The sequence below is a fragment of the Gorilla gorilla genome, chromosome 1 (genome assembly GCF_029281585.2).
Source record: "Gorilla gorilla gorilla isolate KB3781 chromosome 1, NHGRI_mGorGor1-v2.1_pri, whole genome shotgun sequence".
Classification (NCBI taxonomy): domain Eukaryota; kingdom Metazoa; phylum Chordata; class Mammalia; order Primates; family Hominidae; genus Gorilla; species Gorilla gorilla.
The window spans coordinates 175,062,941-175,081,034 of NC_073224.2; the positions used below are offsets into that span (position 1 = coordinate 175,062,941).

At 40.5% G+C, this 18,094-nt stretch overlaps 1 protein-coding gene and 1 pseudogene across 10 annotated transcripts in view; one reads left to right on the forward strand and one right to left on the reverse strand.

The window, feature by feature from the left end:
* The window catches only part of JAK1 (Janus kinase 1), a 232,544-nt gene that overhangs the window by 144,299 nt on the left and 70,151 nt on the right, over nt 1-18,094 (forward strand). For 7 of the 10 annotated variants that reach the window (XM_063698003.1, XM_055349995.1, XM_055350020.1 and 4 more), the window contains exon 2: nt 14,617-14,691. The exons of the other annotated variants lie outside the window; for them this stretch is intronic. The gene's annotated coding sequence lies outside the window, so the exon portion shown is untranslated. The remainder of the gene's footprint in view (nt 1-14,616; nt 14,692-18,094) is intronic. 10 annotated transcript variants of the gene reach the window in all.
* Nucleotides 3,180-3,423, reverse strand: LOC109024735 (cytochrome c oxidase subunit NDUFA4-like; annotated as a pseudogene).

The window sequence follows — 18,094 nt, forward strand, 5'->3', positions numbered from 1 at the left end:
GGTTGGAAATGGAAAGGAGGTATATCTGGAGTCAAGTCCAAATGGGTAAGCCATCTCACTCTAGAAACTCACTGTACAAAGGGACTAAGAAGGGAATAGAGAAGCTGCCGTGTTTATAAAAGGTTGATCCACTCCCAATAGTATAATCACAACAATTTCTAAAAGGTTTTATTTCAACCACTTATTTTCTTATCCCTAGGTTACACATCAGTTTGGTGAGAAGAGCTCAGTTTTTGGTTTTAGATGAGCTGAGTGCTTGTCTCAGTTCAGCCACTTGCTAGCTACATAGCCTTATGCAAGTCACTTAAATTCTCTGAATCTCTGTTTCTTTATCTGTAAAATGATTTCCAGTGACCTACTATACACTCTAGTAGGTCACTGGAAATCAGTTAAGTTAATAGATGTGAGAGTGCTTTGTACACTTCAAAGGGCTGTCTAAATGTCTGTATGAGCCTGAAGGATAGTTGTTATGCTTTCAGTTATCAGTAGTCTAGGTGGCTGTGCAGAAAGGGACAGGCGAGGGAGTCATATTTTTGACAACTAACTTGGGGTCCTATGATCGAAAGCCCAGAAATCCTCACTTAGATTTTTTCCCTAATGCAGCAGTCTTATGCTGGATTTTGGAGTGTGGTAGAAACATATGCTACACTTATTAAAGGGGTTTGGCACTCTGTAATGTGGGATTACTGGCATAGAAGATGAAATGATAAAGGAACATCTCATCATATTCAGATGTGTGAGTCATGCACGCTTATGAGTTACTCTGAAAAATGGAATTATAATAGAAATGGGCATGAGTTCAACTTATATTATTTTCCTTGGCTTTAGCAGTTTTCAGGTTAAAAGTCACTGGATACATTTAACTGTCTTAAAGCATAGCATTTATAAAAAGCTTTTAGAACTTAGACTGTACAAAAGCACCTGAATTGGAAACTGTGTCTCTTATTTTTTCTATCAGTAGGATATTAGGGACAGTTTTGCACTGGACCTGTTCCTGTGTACTGCCTTGATACTTAACTCAGTCAGTGAATCAGTAAGCAGGAATATATGGACTCCTATAACCCTATTGGCCTTCAGGGAGCTTCATGGTCATTTATTCTGCCTGCCTGTTTTACAGTGGGGAAAACTGAGGGCCAGAAGGGTTCCTTGAATTATCCAAAGCCCAAGGTTAGATTCTGGCAGAGGCAGGGTTAGAACTCATTCAGTCCACACCATGCTGTCTCCAGTGTATATGTGCTGGATGAGAAATTTTCTACTGCCAGCATTAATTTAATTTAATTTAATTTAATTTAATTTTAGTTTGGTCTAGTGTAGTCTAGTCTTAGATTAGTTTAAGACAGAGTCTTGCTGTGTCGCCCAGGCAGGAGTGCGGTGGCATGATCTCGACTCGTTCCAATCTCTGCTTCCTAGGCTTAAGCAATTCTCGTGTAGTTCTCAGCCTCCCAAGTAGCTGGGACTACAGGTACGTGCCACCACACCCAGCTAATTTTTATGTTTTATGTAGAGATGAGGTCTTGCCATGTTGCCCAGGCTGGTCTTGAATTCCTGGGCTCAAGTGATCCACCTGCCTTGGCCTCCCAAAGTGCTAGGATGACACATGTACCACCACACTTGTCCTGTTTATTCCATTTAAATTACAGTTCATTTTGTGTAAGCCACTTTTCCCTGTTTCCATCAATTTCAGATTTGGAAATACTTTTCAAGGATTATCCTTAATACTACATCTCCTCTTTATGCTTAAAAATTTTGTTTGATTCATTTAACCAGAAATGATCATAGTGATTTTTAACTTTCAATAGGGAGCTACTTTTTCATTAATTACTTGGGTCATATTTGTCGCTTGATTCTTAGCACTTTTTTCTTTTGATGTCGTTTATTATTTATTGAGAAACATTTGAGTTCTTACTCTGTGCTTAGCAGGTGCTGGAGGTGAGAAGGCACTAAGTGATGGAAGGACCTCATCCAAGAACCTGACTCTGTCCTGAGAGGATCTAGGGTGTCCGTCAGGCCCCACCCCATTTGACTTAGGACCATTATTGTTTTTATAGTAGCTAGTAGCTACTTGAAAGACTCATTAGGAAAAGTCATGCTTTTGTTCATTTCTGTTTTCAACCTAGCTAAGGAGACATATATTACAAGTAAATAATGGCACAAATTGGCAAATGATGAAAGTCCAGGGGATTATTGCCTAGGTAGAATTTTAGAAAGATGATGTGGAGAAATAGGAACACTTTTACACTGTTGGTGAGACTGTAAACTAGTTCAACCATCGTGGAAGACAGTGTGGCGATTCCTCAAGGATCTAGAACTAGAAATACCATTTGACCTAGCCATCCCATTACTGGGTATATACCCAAAGGGTTATAAATCATGCTACTATAAAGACACATGCACACGTATGTTTATAGCGGCACTATTCACAATAGCAAAGACTTGGAACCAACCCAAATGTCCATCAATTATAGACTGGATTAAGAAAATGTGGCACATATACACCATGGAATACTATGCAGCCATAAAAAACGATGAGTTCATGTCCTTTGTAGGGACATGGATGAAGCTGGAAACCGTCACTCTCAGCAAACTGTCGCAAGGACAAAAAACCAAACACCGCATGTTCTGACTCATAGGTGGGAATTGAACAATGAGAACACTTGAACACAGGAAGAGCAACATCACACACCAGGGCCTGTTGTGGGGTGGGGGAAGGGGGGAGGGATAGCATTAGGAGATATACTTAATGTAAACGACAAGTTAACAGGTGCAGCACACCAACATGGCACATATATACCTATGTGACCTGCACGTTGTGCACATGTACCCTAGAACTTAAAGTATAATAAAAAAAAAAAGTAAAAGGAACCAGGTGAAATTAATATCCTATTTCAACATGTAATCAATATGAGAATTGTTTATGAGATACTTATAAATTTTTCTTCTTCGAAAAGTTGCTGCCATTCAAGATGGTCTTTAAAGAAGCATAGTATTTGATTACTGGAGAGGATAAGGTAATTGATTTTTTTTCAAGTTTCAGTTATTTATTAATGTAATCTCCAACACATTATATCAACATGATTTCATGTATCTAAAGGAGAAATATTTCCTAGTTAAGTGGAAAATTGTGCAGCTAGCTTCTGGAAGATCTTCATTCTAAGCAGCTTTATAGTGAAACATTTCATTTAGAAATCTGGACCATCTTTCTTCAGTTTACTGTAATCCACATTCACTGAGTAGAACTTGTATTGCTCATTGGAACCCAGTTTATTCCAGGGCCCTGGGTCATTCTTTCTGGCCCAACTGACATCTGGATTGAAATGCCAGATGCAAGACATACAGTGCTGCTCTGGTACCTCTAGCTCCATTAAATACAAAGAGGGGGATCAAACTCAGCTCCTTGGCCTGACCAAGGACCTGGTGGAGCATGTTTTCAGCAAGGGCATCTGATTTAAAAGGAGAGAACTAGCTTAGCTGCCAGGCCCTTGACTAAGTAGTATCTCAGAATAAAGTAATTGAAAATTAATGAGTATCTACTTAGGGTTTCTAAATATATTTAATTTTCTATGGAGGGAACTTTTTAAATTGAAAAATGTATCAACATAGAGAAGACTATGTAAACAGTATGTGTATAGTTAGAGAAAAATACCTATGTATCCACCATTCAGGTTAAGAAAGAGAACATTACTGGTATCTTAGAAATCACCTGGTACTCCCCTCCACTGCACTTCCCTCAGAGGTAACAGTCACCCCCACTTTAGTATTAATCATGCCCTTTCTACCAGTGTATATGTCCCCAAAGCAAGCATAAACCTAGGTGTATAAGGAAAGGGCAGTGATGCCATCTCTAGATGAAGGCTCCCAGGAGAAGAGCTTCATGGTCTCTGGTTGAATTCATTACCCCTGTATCTGAACAGAAACTCTGGGTCAAGTCTGGATCCAGAGTTGAGAGGTTGCAGGGACCCTTTTGGGAAAGTCAGTGGAAAAGATCATGAATGAGTTGTGGGAAACAGGGCTTCTCATAGTTGGGGATACCTAGAAGACTGCAGTGGGCCCAGCTGTTGGGAGCCTGGGAGGAGTGGAGTCAAGAGGAATGGGCTGTTCCACCCTGGCTTATGTCCAGCTCTCAGGAATAGGCCAAATGGAATACTTCTGCGGGGTGAAATAGTCTTCTGCTGATTCAGGCAGCAGGACACAGCAGGGGAACAGGAATTTCATCAGTGCATGATTAAGAAAAACCAAATTCCGTTAGGAATTTGGTCCAGGCTCACCCAGGCATTCTACCCTCAATGCAGTCTACGGGGATCTTGCCAGTGACTGCCCTTAACATAAGTATCCCTCAAGTTGCCCTGCTCACAGGGGATTGGTCATCCTCTGAGGCTGGCCACAGCTTTTGTGTTGAGACCACTCTGTTCTGTGCCCCTGGGAGTTCCCTTCACTTCCTCTTTGTTTAATCTTTATTTCCTGTGTTGGAGCCTGTCTCCTGTTATTTTCAGAAGGATGCATAGCAGTATGTTTTTTGAGATCTTTGATGTCTAACTGTATCTTGATTCTTCCTTCATACTTCGTTGATAATTTGGCTGGTTATAGACTTCTGGGTTGGAAGTTGTTTCCCTTCAGAATTTTGCAGGCATTGGGTGGCTGTCTCTTTCCTTGGTGCAGCTGTTAAAAAGCCTGAGAATATTCTCAATCCTTGATCTTTTGAATGTAGCCTGTTTTATTCTCTTTTGGAAGCTTATAGACCCTTGTTTCCAATGTTCTGAAATTTCCCAGGAATGCCCCAAACAGGTCTTTTTCTCCATTGTTTTGATGGGCCTTTCCAACCTGGCAACTGGTAGCCTTTGGTTCTGGGAAATCTTTCTCAAATGGTTTTGCTGATGATTTTCTCCCCTCCACTTTCTTTGTCTTTTCTTTAGGAATTCAGACATGTGACTGTCTGGATTGCCCCCTTTAATTTTCTTATCTCTTTTCTCCTATTTTCAAACTGTTCTTTTCTAACCTATTTCCTAAACTTTTTTTTTTTTTTGAGAAAGGGTCTCACTCTGTCACCCAGGCTGGATGGAGTTCAGCGGCAGAATCTCGGCTCACTGCAACCTCTGCCTCCCGGTTCAAGCGATTCTCCCACCTCAGCCTCCTCAGTAGCTGGGACTACAGATGCATGCCACCACACCTGGCTAATTTTTGTATTTTTAGCAGAGACAGCGTTTCACCATGTTGGTCAGGGTGATCTTGAACTCCAGACCTCAAGAGATCCCCCTGCCTCAGCCTCCCAAAATGCTGGGATTATAGTCATGAGCCACTGCACCTGGCCTTTTCCTAAACATTATCTTCCAACCTTTTTAGCTTTTGAAAATTAAGATATTATTTACCTACAGCAAAGCGTATCAATGCTAAGTGTTCCTTTGGCTGTTTTGACAATCATATAGGCTTGTGCAGTTACCACCCTAAACAAAATATAGAACATTTCTATCAACCTAGAAGTTCCGTAGGGGCCTTTCCCAGCTGTGTTTTCATTTCTGTTATTATCTTTTTAATATTCGAGAGCTCCTTTTTTCTCTGAAATATTACTTTAAAAAAGAAACATTTTATTCTTGATTCACAAATAAAGGGTATTCTTTTATCTTTCTGAAGACATTAATTTTTAAAGTTTTCTCTCTGTGTAATGTTTTCTCTCAGTTGCTTTTTTCTGTCTCCATGTCTGCATTAGAGGCTTTCCTCAGACATATGTTTACCTTGGCTGTTTGTTTATGATTAAACTTGGAGGAAGGCTGAGCATGTGCCTCGGGCTTGTGAACTTTGAACGTCACTAAGAGTGAGCCATTCATTGGGGAACTCCCAGCCTCTGTGTCTTTAGGTCAGTCCTGGTGAGATGGTCACATTCCTCAGAAGATAGTATTCCAGTCTCTCACCTGGAGGGCTAGGGACTGGCTGCCAGCATTTCTGGAGCTGCAGGGAAGAGGGTGAAGGGTGTAGCATCCTGGCCCCCAGCACTCAGCATGTGTGCAGATGCTGTCTTTCTGCGTGCCCAGAGGTTCCCATGCTTCACCTGACATCTCTAGTTACAGGACCCTTTGTCTTATCCTTTCCAGAAACTAAACCTCTAGATATGTGTTTCCTTATAATAAAATAGTCACTAGCCACATGGTAGCCACTTAAATTTAAATTAACATTTAATAAAATTAAGAAATCGGTTTCTCAGTTACAGTAGCCATCTTTTAAATGCCTGGTAGCCACATGTGACTGGCTGCCGTACTGGACACAGCACAGATACAGAACGTTTCCGTTATTGTGGACCGTTTTACTGGACAGTGCTGGTCTAGACTTTTGCTGGGGCAGAGGAGTGACCAACGGGATTCTTTTTCTCAAACACCTTTCTCTGGCCCTCTTTCTTCACCCCAGTTACTGGTGCTTCCTTCCAGTTCCTGTGACTTTGGAGACTTCTGTGGTATACGTTGATTTGGTTATCAGCTTTTGCCATTGTCAGCTTGGGATTCAGTATTTGTGGATTATCGAAGTCAATTTTTTTTTACATATCCAACTACTTTCCAGTTTCCAAAGTTGTAGTTTTCTCCTCTTCTTTTCCCCTTACATATTTGTGAATTTGGTCTTAAACAGAAAAGCCATGCTGTATTTATTATACTACTTTATATATTTTAAAAATATGTACTATATTTTAGTGGAGTTTCAGAAGGGAGTGAAATTGGGTATTTGTGTTCAGTCTGCCATTTTAGCTGGGAATCCTGCCTCATTTACCGTCACAATCCTATAAGGTATATATGTGGTTATTCTCATTTTATAGTGAAGAGAGGCAGGTAAAATAATTGACTCAAGGTCACATAGCTAGTAAGTGGGATTTGAAGTTGGATCAGACTTAAAAAATCAGAGAACTTTTTTTATTAAATGGTGTTGTGCCTTATCTTGTATTGAGGAAAGACCCACCCATCACACGTTCCCCAAGTTGCAATACTATAGTTATAGTTGTGTTTTAAATACCATGTGTTTGGCTGGGCACAGTGGCTCATGCCTGTAATCCTAGCACTTTGGGAGGCAGAGATGGGTGGATCACTTGAGGTCAGGAGTTCAAGACCAGCCTGGCCAACATGGTGAAACCCCATCTCTACTAAAAATACAAAAATTAGCCGGGCATGGTGGTGCACACCTGTAATCCCAGCTACTCAGGAGACTGAGGCAAGAGAATCACTTGAACCCCAGAGGCAGAGGTTGCAGTGAGCTGAGATCACGCCACTGTGCTCCAGCCTGGGTGACAGATGAGACTCTGTCTCAAAAAAACAAAACCAAACCATGTATTTGCCCAGATACTTCCCAGTTATCCTTACAACCACTTAATAAAAGAGGTCAGCCTTGGATAGTTCTGTCTCAGAAAGGTTCTTTTCTCCTCAGCTGTTTATTTCGTTGTTTTGGGACTTTACAACTTCTAAACTTTGTGTTAGCTTTCTCTTTAGCAGTTCTCAAAGTGTTTAGAGTCAGAAGCATTCCATTGTTTAACTTAAACCTTTTATTTGAAGCATCTGTGGTCATTGTCTTATATTAAAATTGTTCCCTCTTCATTTAACCTCACTTTCCATAAGGCAGCGAGTAGATCGTGTTTATTTTTGAATCCCTAGTGCCTGGCCCCTTGTCTGAGGTAGGGGATTCATAGTGTTTGGTTCAACATCATCTTTTATTTGGACCATTGCAGTTGCTTCCAAACTGCTGGTCTCTGCCTTCTGTCAGCTGCTCTCAAAATGACCTGACATTGGTCTTTCTCAAAATCAACATTCACTGGCCTCCTCTAACCTGCATTGTGGAGTCTTGGCTACTCAGCATGGTCTAGAGGGTTGACCACGCCTGCCTCTGTCCACTGCTGTAGCCCCATGTCTGGCCACTCACCCCACAACGCACCCTCCAGTGCACCAATGTGCACTTTGTGAAAGGACCACTACATGCTCTCAAACTTGTGCCCTTACACATGCTCTTATTTCTGCCAGAAATGTGCTATCTCCAGTCCCACCTGTTTCTGTTATTTAATATCTATTTTTCTGCAAATCCCAGCCCCAGGACATTCTCTGTGAAACCTCGTCTGATCCACCCTTATATGGAGTTAGAAGATTATTTTTGCTCCCACACACTTCCTTTCAATTCCTCCCTCCCTCCCTTCCTTCCTTCCTTCTTTCCTTCCTTCCTTCCTTCCTTCCTTCCTCCCTCCCTCCCTCCCTCCCTCCCTCCCTCCCTCCCTCCCTCCCTTCCTTCCTTCCTTCCTTCCTTCCTTTCTTCCTTCCTTCCTTGTTTGCTTCTTTCCTTCCTTCCTCCCTTCCTCCCTCCCTCTCTCCCAAATGGAATCTTGCCATATGTATTATTCTGCAGTTTGATTTTTCTCCTTAATACGAACCTTATCATGTTGTAACTGTTGAATGATTAGTCAGTTCTATTAGTGTCTGGTTCATAGGAATTATTATCATTGTATGACCAATTTCTAGCACAGAGGCTGGCACATTGTAGGCACACAAAAATTATTTATTGAGTGAAATTGAGCCATGGTGTTGAGTGAGTCCATGGCAGTTCACTTGCCATTTATTGTCTTTGAATTCTGCTGTCAGTAGGGTGGTCATATGTTCCAGTATATGCCTATTCCTATTTTCCCAGCATAGTTATGAATAGTTCCTGATATTTTAATATCTCCTAGTTGGTACAGTAAATTATATGGACACCCCAGCCTGGGCAATAAGGCGAGACCCTGTCTCTACAAAAAAATAGAAAAATTAGCCAGGCGTGATGGTGTGCACGCCTGTAGTCTCGGCTATTCTGGACGTTGAGGTGGGAGGATTCAGCATTGAGCCTGGGAGGCCAAGATTGCAGTGAGCCAAGATTGTGCCACTGCACTTCAGCTTGGGTGACAGAGTGAGACCTGTCTCAAAAAAAACTTATATATAATTTTTATATGTATATGGCCACCCTACCAATTAAACAGATCTAAGTGGAAGCTCATTTTACCTTATCCAGTGGAACAGCTAGAGAGTAATAAATATTTGGGGTATGAGGTTGCATTTGAAACATTGAATCCAATTTCTTTCCAGCCAGCCAATCAGCAAAGCCCCAAATCACACACTGGAAAAAATTACCTTTGATGCATCTTCAAAGCCTAAATGTTTCATTTTCCAGAAGGACTGCTGATTCCTTTTAGAAGTACTTTTACAAGAAGTGGTTTACCTTTCAGAAATGGACTTTTCTTTATTGTTCTGCTACTTCCCAGCAGTATGACCTTGGCGAAGTTCTCCCGGAATGTAAAATGGGGATGAGAGTAGTCCTGCTTTACAGGGTTAATGTGGCAATTGAGATCATTCATGTAGAGTGATTAGCATTGTTAGTGGCACAGTAAGTGCTTAGCAAATATCAGCTTTTATTATTGGTGTTATGATCGTGACCATTACTATCTTTTGACATAGACTAGTTCAGAAGACGTTGGTTATGGTCTTGAAAGGAGTGACTAGGATCTGCCCCACAGCTTTCTGATTGAAATGTATATGCCCTTAACTGCCTGTCAATGCAGGATGCTACTGCACTGTAGAGGATGGAAAAAGAAAATCAGTAAGAAGAAATCATGTGTGGGTTGCAAAGGAGAGAGTAGAATGACATAACTGTGGTTGCTAGTGAGTCAGGGGCTAGCTGTGTCTACCTTGGAAATCTTGGGTGGGTCAGATTTGGATTGACATTAGAACAGATGGGACTCAGAATCACCTGGAGAGTTCAAAAAATTGTCTACTCTGGGTTCCAGCCTCGGAGACCCTGATTGATGTAGGGTAAAGATTGGAATTCATATATTTTTAAAAAGATCCCAGGTAATTCTGATACACAGCTGGATTTGAGAATTACTCGACGGAGTGACCATTTATTACCTAATAATTCTGTAAAGCATTTCCTGATCATTTGCTATTTAATGTAAGGCAGATGATGACATAGGGGTCAGAAAACAGAGGAAGATTATTGGAGAGCCTGAATTAATGGAATTAAATTTTATGAGAGTTTTGAATTTAAGTCTGTCATGAATCTGTGTTGTTGTTGTCTAGGATCCTTGCCTATATTTAGATCATTTGAAATGAAATAACAGAAAATTGTGAAATCAGGAACAAAGTCCTGTTAGAAATGTAAAATACTCAAAATATGAACCTAGCTATGCTTGGATTTAAAACTGAAAGGTAGATATTTTCTTCTGACATTTGAAAATGTTTTCAACTTTTATTGCTGTTACTGGAAAGGAGAAAGAACTTAGCTAGGTGCATATCATCGATACTTGACTGGGTCCAGGTCATTACTTAGATGATTTAATGGAAGGGCATTGGGTTAGGAGTCAGTAGACCTGCGTGGAGTCTCAGCTCAGATACTTCTCTTTGCAAAACCTGAGTTAGTTACTTCGCTCATCTTTTTGGCATGTATTTACATATCTGTAAAGCGGAGACAATGTTATTGGCCTCTATCCGGCATGATATTGTTGGGGGTGTAATGAGGACATGTATGTGATAGGAATGTAAAGCTGTGATGAACACAGAGAGTGACCATATGTCTCTGTTTGCCTGGGGCAGCCCCAGTTTACACCTGTTGTTGGGTATAATTATTGATAGCACACTCTTTAACTCTCAGGTATCCCAGTTTGGCTGATAAATTATATGGTCACCCTGTATTCATAACACCCATCCATTGTTTACTATTCATCTTTCGAAGCAGGAAGGTTTTCTGGCCTCATTCCTGTGGCCCCAAATCCCTCACCAAATAATCAAGTATTTCTTAGATGCTTTCTGGTAGTTTTCTTCAATTTTATGTGAATTTCATCTCTCCAACTACATTGCTCAGTAGATAATAATTGTTTTTTTTTTCACTTCTGAATAATTTTCTTGTTTATCATGGTATTAGCATTTTAAACATTCTAATTGCCCATTTTGGTTGGTGTGTCGTAAGAAAGTAAATTTGAAGTGCAGGCAGAGGACAGAGGAACCCCAGCGGGAAATGGCTTTGTGGAAGAACACTAAAAATGAAGAGTACAGTTTGTTTGCTGATGTTCTGACTTGGTGTTTTGGAATCTAAATGCCCTATGTTGATTTTTTTTTTTTTGAGACAGAGTCTTGCTTTGTCATCCAGGCTGGAGTGCAGTGGCGCAATCTCGACTCAGTGCAACCTCTGCCTCCCAGGTTCAAACTATTCTCCTGCGTCAGTCACCTACTGTAATCTCAGTATCTGGGACTACAGGCGCTCACCACCATGCCTGGCTAATTTTTGTATTTTCAGTAGAGACAAGGTTTCGCCATGTTGGCCAGGCTGGTCACGAACTCCTAACCCCAAGTGATCAGCCCGCCTTAGCCTCCCAAAGTGCTGGGATTCCAGGCGTGAGCCACCACGCCTGGCCATATGTTGATATTTCTAAGTACAGCGTTAACTCTCCAAAGTAATTGGGAAGACCACAAAAGCTCTAGATGAAATTTCAAATGCTCCCTCTTCCCCCGGAGAAATTTAAGAACTACCATCAGAAAAACTTTTCATTCCTCAAATAACATTTTCTTTTCCCTTTTTTGACAATGAGAGCAATGCATTTGATCATGTTTCTCCCCTGCTTTTTTTTTGACCCCTAGGAAACTCAAAGCCAAATTCGTGGCCCATCCTTAATGTCTATGTGGAAAGCAGTAGCCTACAAATAACTTTCCACTAGCCTTGACTTTTTGTCCCGTATTACAATCTCCTTAGTCCTGGATTTTAAAAATACGTATTTCTGTTTTATTCAATGTGTTCTTATAAACTGCCTTGGAATCTTGTGGGTTAAGTTAAAGATTAAATAAATAACGAATATAAAGATGGTATCATAGTTTCAACATTATTTTCATGAAATTGTTTGAAATTTAGAAGGCACAAGCTTTTGTGGTACAGAGACCTGTACTGCCTGAGAGTCAATAAAGAATATACTCTGGTCTACCATCCCACTGAGGAGGTCACCTCCCACCAGAACAGGGCTAAAGAGAGCAAATTACCTCCATATGTTGCCTATTAAAGCTCTTGGACAAATGATTGATAACACTTAGTGTATGCAGGTGGGAATAAGAGCAAGCTCCTGTCTTATTTTTTTGAGACCCTGCCTTATTTTTTTGTGTGATGGTCTCACTGTTGTCCAGGCTGGAGTGCAGAGGTGCTGTCACAGCTCATTGCAGCCTCGACCTCCCAGGCTCAGGTGATCCTCCCATTTCAGCCTCCCAAGTAGCTGGGACTACAGGCATGTGCCACCACACCTGGCTAATTTTTTTTTTTTTTTTTGGAGAGAGGGGGTTTCACTATGTTGCCTAGGCTGGTCTTGAACTCCTGGCCTCAAGAGATCCTCTTGCCTCATCCTTCCAAAGTGCTGGGATTACAAGCGGGATCCACTGTGCCTGGCCTAGAAGAACTGTTTTCTTTTCTCTGAATAATTCTTGTGACACTGTCTCTCCCTCCATCTCTTTCTGTTTCTTTGTCATTTTTCCCAGCTATCCTTTTTTCCTTGTCTTGTCCTCGTCTCCCCTCCATCCTAAAACCTTTGATCACAAGCTAGTTTCCTTTCCACATCATCTGCTCCCCTCTACTAAATGCTATTTCGCCCCCACCTGCTTTCAGCTGTGCTTGCCTCTGAGCCCCTCTTTCACCATGGCTCAGATGGGGTGCACGTGCCAGCTTCCCTGTCAGCAGCTCTTGTGAGCAGCAACCGCTGCTAACAAGCTTCCCGAAAACTAGGAAAAAGAGATACACCATTAAATACCAAGCAGTAATTTGGAGACAAAAGAAAACATCACATCTGATTGGAATGCCTTACGTTGCATCCAGATAGTTTGGTAGGAAGGAGAAATAAAAATGTGGTGGATGGCTAGCATAATGCTAGATAGCAGTAGCAGTAGAATCTCAGTTCTTTTGTCTTTTTGTAATTAGCTCGTTCGTTCATTCATTCATTCATTCATTCATTCACTCAGCAACCACTTATCTGTGTCTATTATATTGCCAGTAGTGTTTTCTTGGGTCTGGGCTTTTTGATGATAGAGCTTTCTGAGACCTGGGACCTGGCCTGGGAATTTAGTACTTGCTTGCTTTCTGGGCTGGAGAAAGACTGCCTCTAATTATACAGTTTCTCCTATGCATAGAGGTTATATTCATAAATACAGTGTACACTGAATCTTTATTTTAACAAGGGGTGTGTATGTGTGTGTGTATGTTTGCCATGAACATACACACAGTATATTCTAAAAATTGTAGGCATATGCTTCCATTTTAACAAGCTTGAAATACAGCAATTTGAATATGTGATTAAGATTATTCAAATACTATTTTACTAGTAAAAGGAATAAAAACCTGAAGACTAGGCAAGATAGAAGACTTAACCATCTGCTTCTGCTCTGGGGTTTTTGGGACCTTCTCCCAAAAGCACTAATTTAAGTAAAACATAATTAATCTATATATTTTTCAATCTACGTAGTAAAACTTTTACTAATTGGAACAAATGAGAAGGAAGACTTGCCTGAACATACTGAAAGCTGCACGGTAGAATATGTAAAAAGGAATGGCACAAGTGGAAATGGTAGCTCAGTAGAGAGCCCCATATCATGTTGAGATGAATGAGGATAGAGCTGAATAGATGCATCATTTTGAGAGGGTCACTGCCGTGAGAGTAAGTACCAGAAAAACTAGCCTTATAAGCCTTATATATGGCTTAATAGAGGTTTAATGTTTAAGAATTTGATAAGAATTACTTGTGATTAGTGCATTAAAGTTCTAACCTGAGCAGTACTGACTTGACTTCTCTTTATATTACCAATACTATTTAGAGATAAATGGGTATTCCTAAAGTGTCTGAAATGTTCTGTCTGTTAAGGAGGTCAGTAGTCTACTTTGTCACTTTTTTTTCTTTACCAGTTTCAGTTTTGGACAGATGGTACAATGCTCTATACACTTGTGAGCATGTCTCAAGTTCCATATTCAAAAAATATGATTTAAAAGGGTTTAGGCTAGTGAGAATAACAGAGTAAGAGTCATAATTGTATTTCAATCAATGAATACAGTTTTGGTGTGAGCTAGGTCTACTTTGCTTTTTAGTAGTCCTTATTACTTGATAGTAAAGAGACATGTGCGTTTCAGTAGTATGTGTTTTATTACACTTAGAGGTAACTTCTGTGTCCTTTCAGGGGCTCCACCTATAAAATTAGGGAGATCCTGGCATGTCAGGGCTGAGGGTACACTCATAATACATCTTGTTTTTTTTAACTTTAAGTTCAGGGGTACATGTGCAGGTTTGTTATATAGGTAAACTTGTGCCATGCATGTTTGTTGTACATATTATTTCATCACCCAGGTATTAAGCCTAGCACCCATTAGTTATTTTTCCTGATCCTCTCCCTCCTCCCACCCTTCACCCTCCAATTGGCCTCAGTGTGTGATGTTCCCCGCTGTGTGTCCAAACATATCTTATTTGTATGTCTTACTGAACCTGGGGCTCAGGGAGGTGAAAGGATTTATTATGGCAGAGCCTTTAACGGGTCCAGCACTTTTTCTAAATTCTACTTTGCTGTAGGTCTGAGAAAAGCCCAGAAGTTTATTGTGCTAGAACAATGTTATTCTCTCTTTCAGAATCAAAACCTGTCAGAACCCAGCGTTTTCATCTTCTAATAGCTATTCCTCCCTAAAGGATGCCAGGAGGAATATGTAAGTATATTTAGATAGAACGTATGCATACATCTTCATGTCTTAGAAACACCTCCACTTCCAACCCCATGTACTGTTATTTTCATTTCAGAACTGGAATTAGGCTGTGGAAGCATCTGAATTGTTCCCCTCCCTATCATCTTTTCTGTTTTTACAAATACAGTTTTACCAAAACAAACCCAGTTATAAAGGCGTTACTGGAAAGTTTACTGTACTTTGGATTCATAAATATTCCTTTTTTGTGTGTGTGCTTCTCCTCACTGTTAAGAGAAGTCTGCTGGACAAGGAGTTTTGAGTATGTGCATTTAGTGGGTAGATAGTGATAAAAGGAAAAAGAAAAACATGCACTGGCATGAAAGGTAGTAGTATACACTCCTCCGTTTTTCCTTTAAAGCTTTAAGAGGTAGTGTGGAATAGCAGAAACAGTCCTCCCCTATATTTCTAGAGATCTGGGTTCAAGACCTGGCTTTTGCCATTTACTTGCTCTATGAGTCATATCACCTCTCTGTGTCAATATTTATGTATTCACTCACCACTTATTGAGCTTTGTCTGTCATACACTGCAGATACAACAGAGAATAAAACTGTCACAGCCCTGCCTTCTTGATGCTTATGTTAAGACAATGATAGTGACTGAGAATGGGGTAGTAGCAGTGTAGGTGGCGAGAAATCGTGGGATATGGGACATATTTTGAAGCTAAAGCTGATAGAATTGGTGATGGTTTAGATGTGGGATGTGAGAGAAAGAGGTGTCAAGAGTGACTGCTGGGGGGTTTTGCTCCTACAACATGGTGAATACTGGCATTTACTGAGAGAGTGAATGCTGGGGAGGAGGGAGGAGGTGTGTGTTGATGGTGTGGGAATTCCAGGTTGCTTTTTATATAGATGATGGTTTGGATGCCTGTTAACTTCCAAGTAGAGATGCTGAAGAGGTAGTTGGGATTTTTTTTTTTTTTCTTTTTTGAGATGGAGTTTTGCTTTTGTTGCCCAGGCTGGAGAGCAATGGTGCAGTCTTGGCTCACTGCAGCTCCCGCCTCCCAGGTTCAAACGATTCTCCTGCCTCAGCCTCCCAAGTAACTGGGATTACAGGCATGCATCACCACGCCCAGCTAATTTTGTATTTTTAGTAGAGATGGGGTTTCACTGTGTTGGTCAGGCTGATCTTGAACTCCTGACCTCAAGTGATCCACTCACCTTGGCCTCCCAAGGTAGTTGGATATTTGAGATCGGAGTTCTGAGATAGAAATTTGGACATTGTTAGCATGCATGTGGCGTTTGAATCATGCAACAGGGTGAGATCACTTCAGTAGATAGAGAAAAAGTGAAGATTGAGGCCTGAGTCCTTGGGCCACCGACATTTGGAGACTGAGAAGTGGGGGAGCTCCCTCTGGCCTCTGAGAATGAGAATGCTGGAACCTGACCTCTTTTCCTCATTTAGGTTGTTTGTAGGGATCATGTGAGATAGGTACACATAAACACACATCAAAAACAACTTAGTGCTTAATTGCATGACTAAATATAGGAGTAAGGGAGGTTACATGGATAAATCACTTTTTCACTTGATTTTTCTTCTGAAAGTCTATTTTATGGGATTGGGTGAGGTGCGTGCAAATTTGTTATATGGCAGAGGTTCCCAATGTGTAGATGTGTAAATCTGGGATTTAAGGGAGTGAAGACAGGGAAGGTATTTGGGAAATTTTACAGGGGACCTACTGTACAATATCTGCTTTCAATACAATTATTTCTTTCTTTATTAGTCCAGAAATATATATAGCAGTAGGATCCATGAGCTATTACCTTTAACAGGATTCTCATACTAAAAAAATTTAACACTGATATTTGACATTTGTAGAGCTATGTACATTTATAAAAACATGTATGCATTGTAAATGTGAATCGGATACAGTTGACGTTGTCTGCTTTTGTGGACAGATATCTGCTTGGGTTCCCAGGTTTTGGTAAGCTGTTTGAACTTGTGTCATCTCACTCTGCTCTGCCCCCTCTCCGTCACCATCCTCGCACTGGAGATGAGGCAGGGTTTCCTGAACTGTGGGCTCTGTTCTGGGAAGACCCTGTAGCCAGCTCCTAGAGAAGACTTGCAGAAAGCTGTGGGATGAGAACAGGAAGATCAAGTGGGTTGAAGGGGAAAAAGCAAGAAGGCCGAGGCAAATAAAGGCAGAGGATCATTTGGGAGGGAGTTGAGGAAAGGCACCTCCACTGTCTAGGTGACCATATTTTCTCTCCCTCTTTGGGTTATTTTCTTTGTGCCTACCTGTTTTATCAGAATTGCAAGGATTTTTCCCAGGTGTTTGGGTTGTTGAGTAGTAGGTAAATATAACTTTTTCTGGGCATTACCTTCTGGAATATCTGCTTGAAGGTAAAATTGCAAAAATGGCTCATTCTCCCCTACTTTTATGAACACTGTTTTAGTCTAATCTTATTATATTGAAATCTTAGATTTTATCCCATGCTTGTGTTTATCCAATTTTATAGGGTGTGTGTATATATGTGTGTGGGGAATGTGAATATATGTGAATGAATGCCTTTTCTAGAGAATCTGGTATATTAAGTCATCTACCCAAGAAGAAAAGTCTTCTGAGATTGATGCTGTCAGATAAATCTATAGAATTTGAGAAATGAAAGAGAGCATAGGGAACATCTGATCTGGACTTTTCCAACTGTATATTCCATTAAAAAAGAAGTGCCTTGGTCTGATGATTTTTTTGGGAGTTGGAGACTCACTGCGTTTATTAACTATGAAAGGCTTAAGAGCTCTTGCTGTTAAAAATATTATTTAACTATGTTTAACCAGTGTTTCTCCAATTTTTTCACTATGGACCCTCATTTTCCTTCTCTCTCTTTTTAGAAGGATATGTACATAGAACAGTTACTATCATTGCACAGAAGTACAAGATTCCAGAAAACATAATTTGGGAATGCTAATTTAATTCTTACCTTTAAATTGAGCGCGATACTTCATTTCTGTTGGTTTGTGTTCCCATATGTAGTATGAGCAGGTTGAATGAATTAATCAGTTACTGTGTCACTCCTGACTGTGACATTTTCTGGTTCTGATTCGTTAAATCAATATTTAAAAATTATATCTGTTTCTGTGTTAAAGAACCTTGTCTTTTTTGTTCCTTACTAGAACCATAGTGTCTAATACAGTGCCTGACACATAGTAGTGTCTCAGTAAATGTTACTGAACAAATATATACCTGTTAGATTCAGAGCACTGAACTAGCTATGTCTTGAGGCTGCAGAGAAGAATGATCTTGTTGTTGCTCTCAAGGAACTTGTAGTCAAGTCATTAACTTTCCTAAGAGCATGGAATGTGCCATGGAGAGGTCCCAAATTAGAGCTTGATTGTGATAATCTGTAGGACAAAGACAGATTGGACATT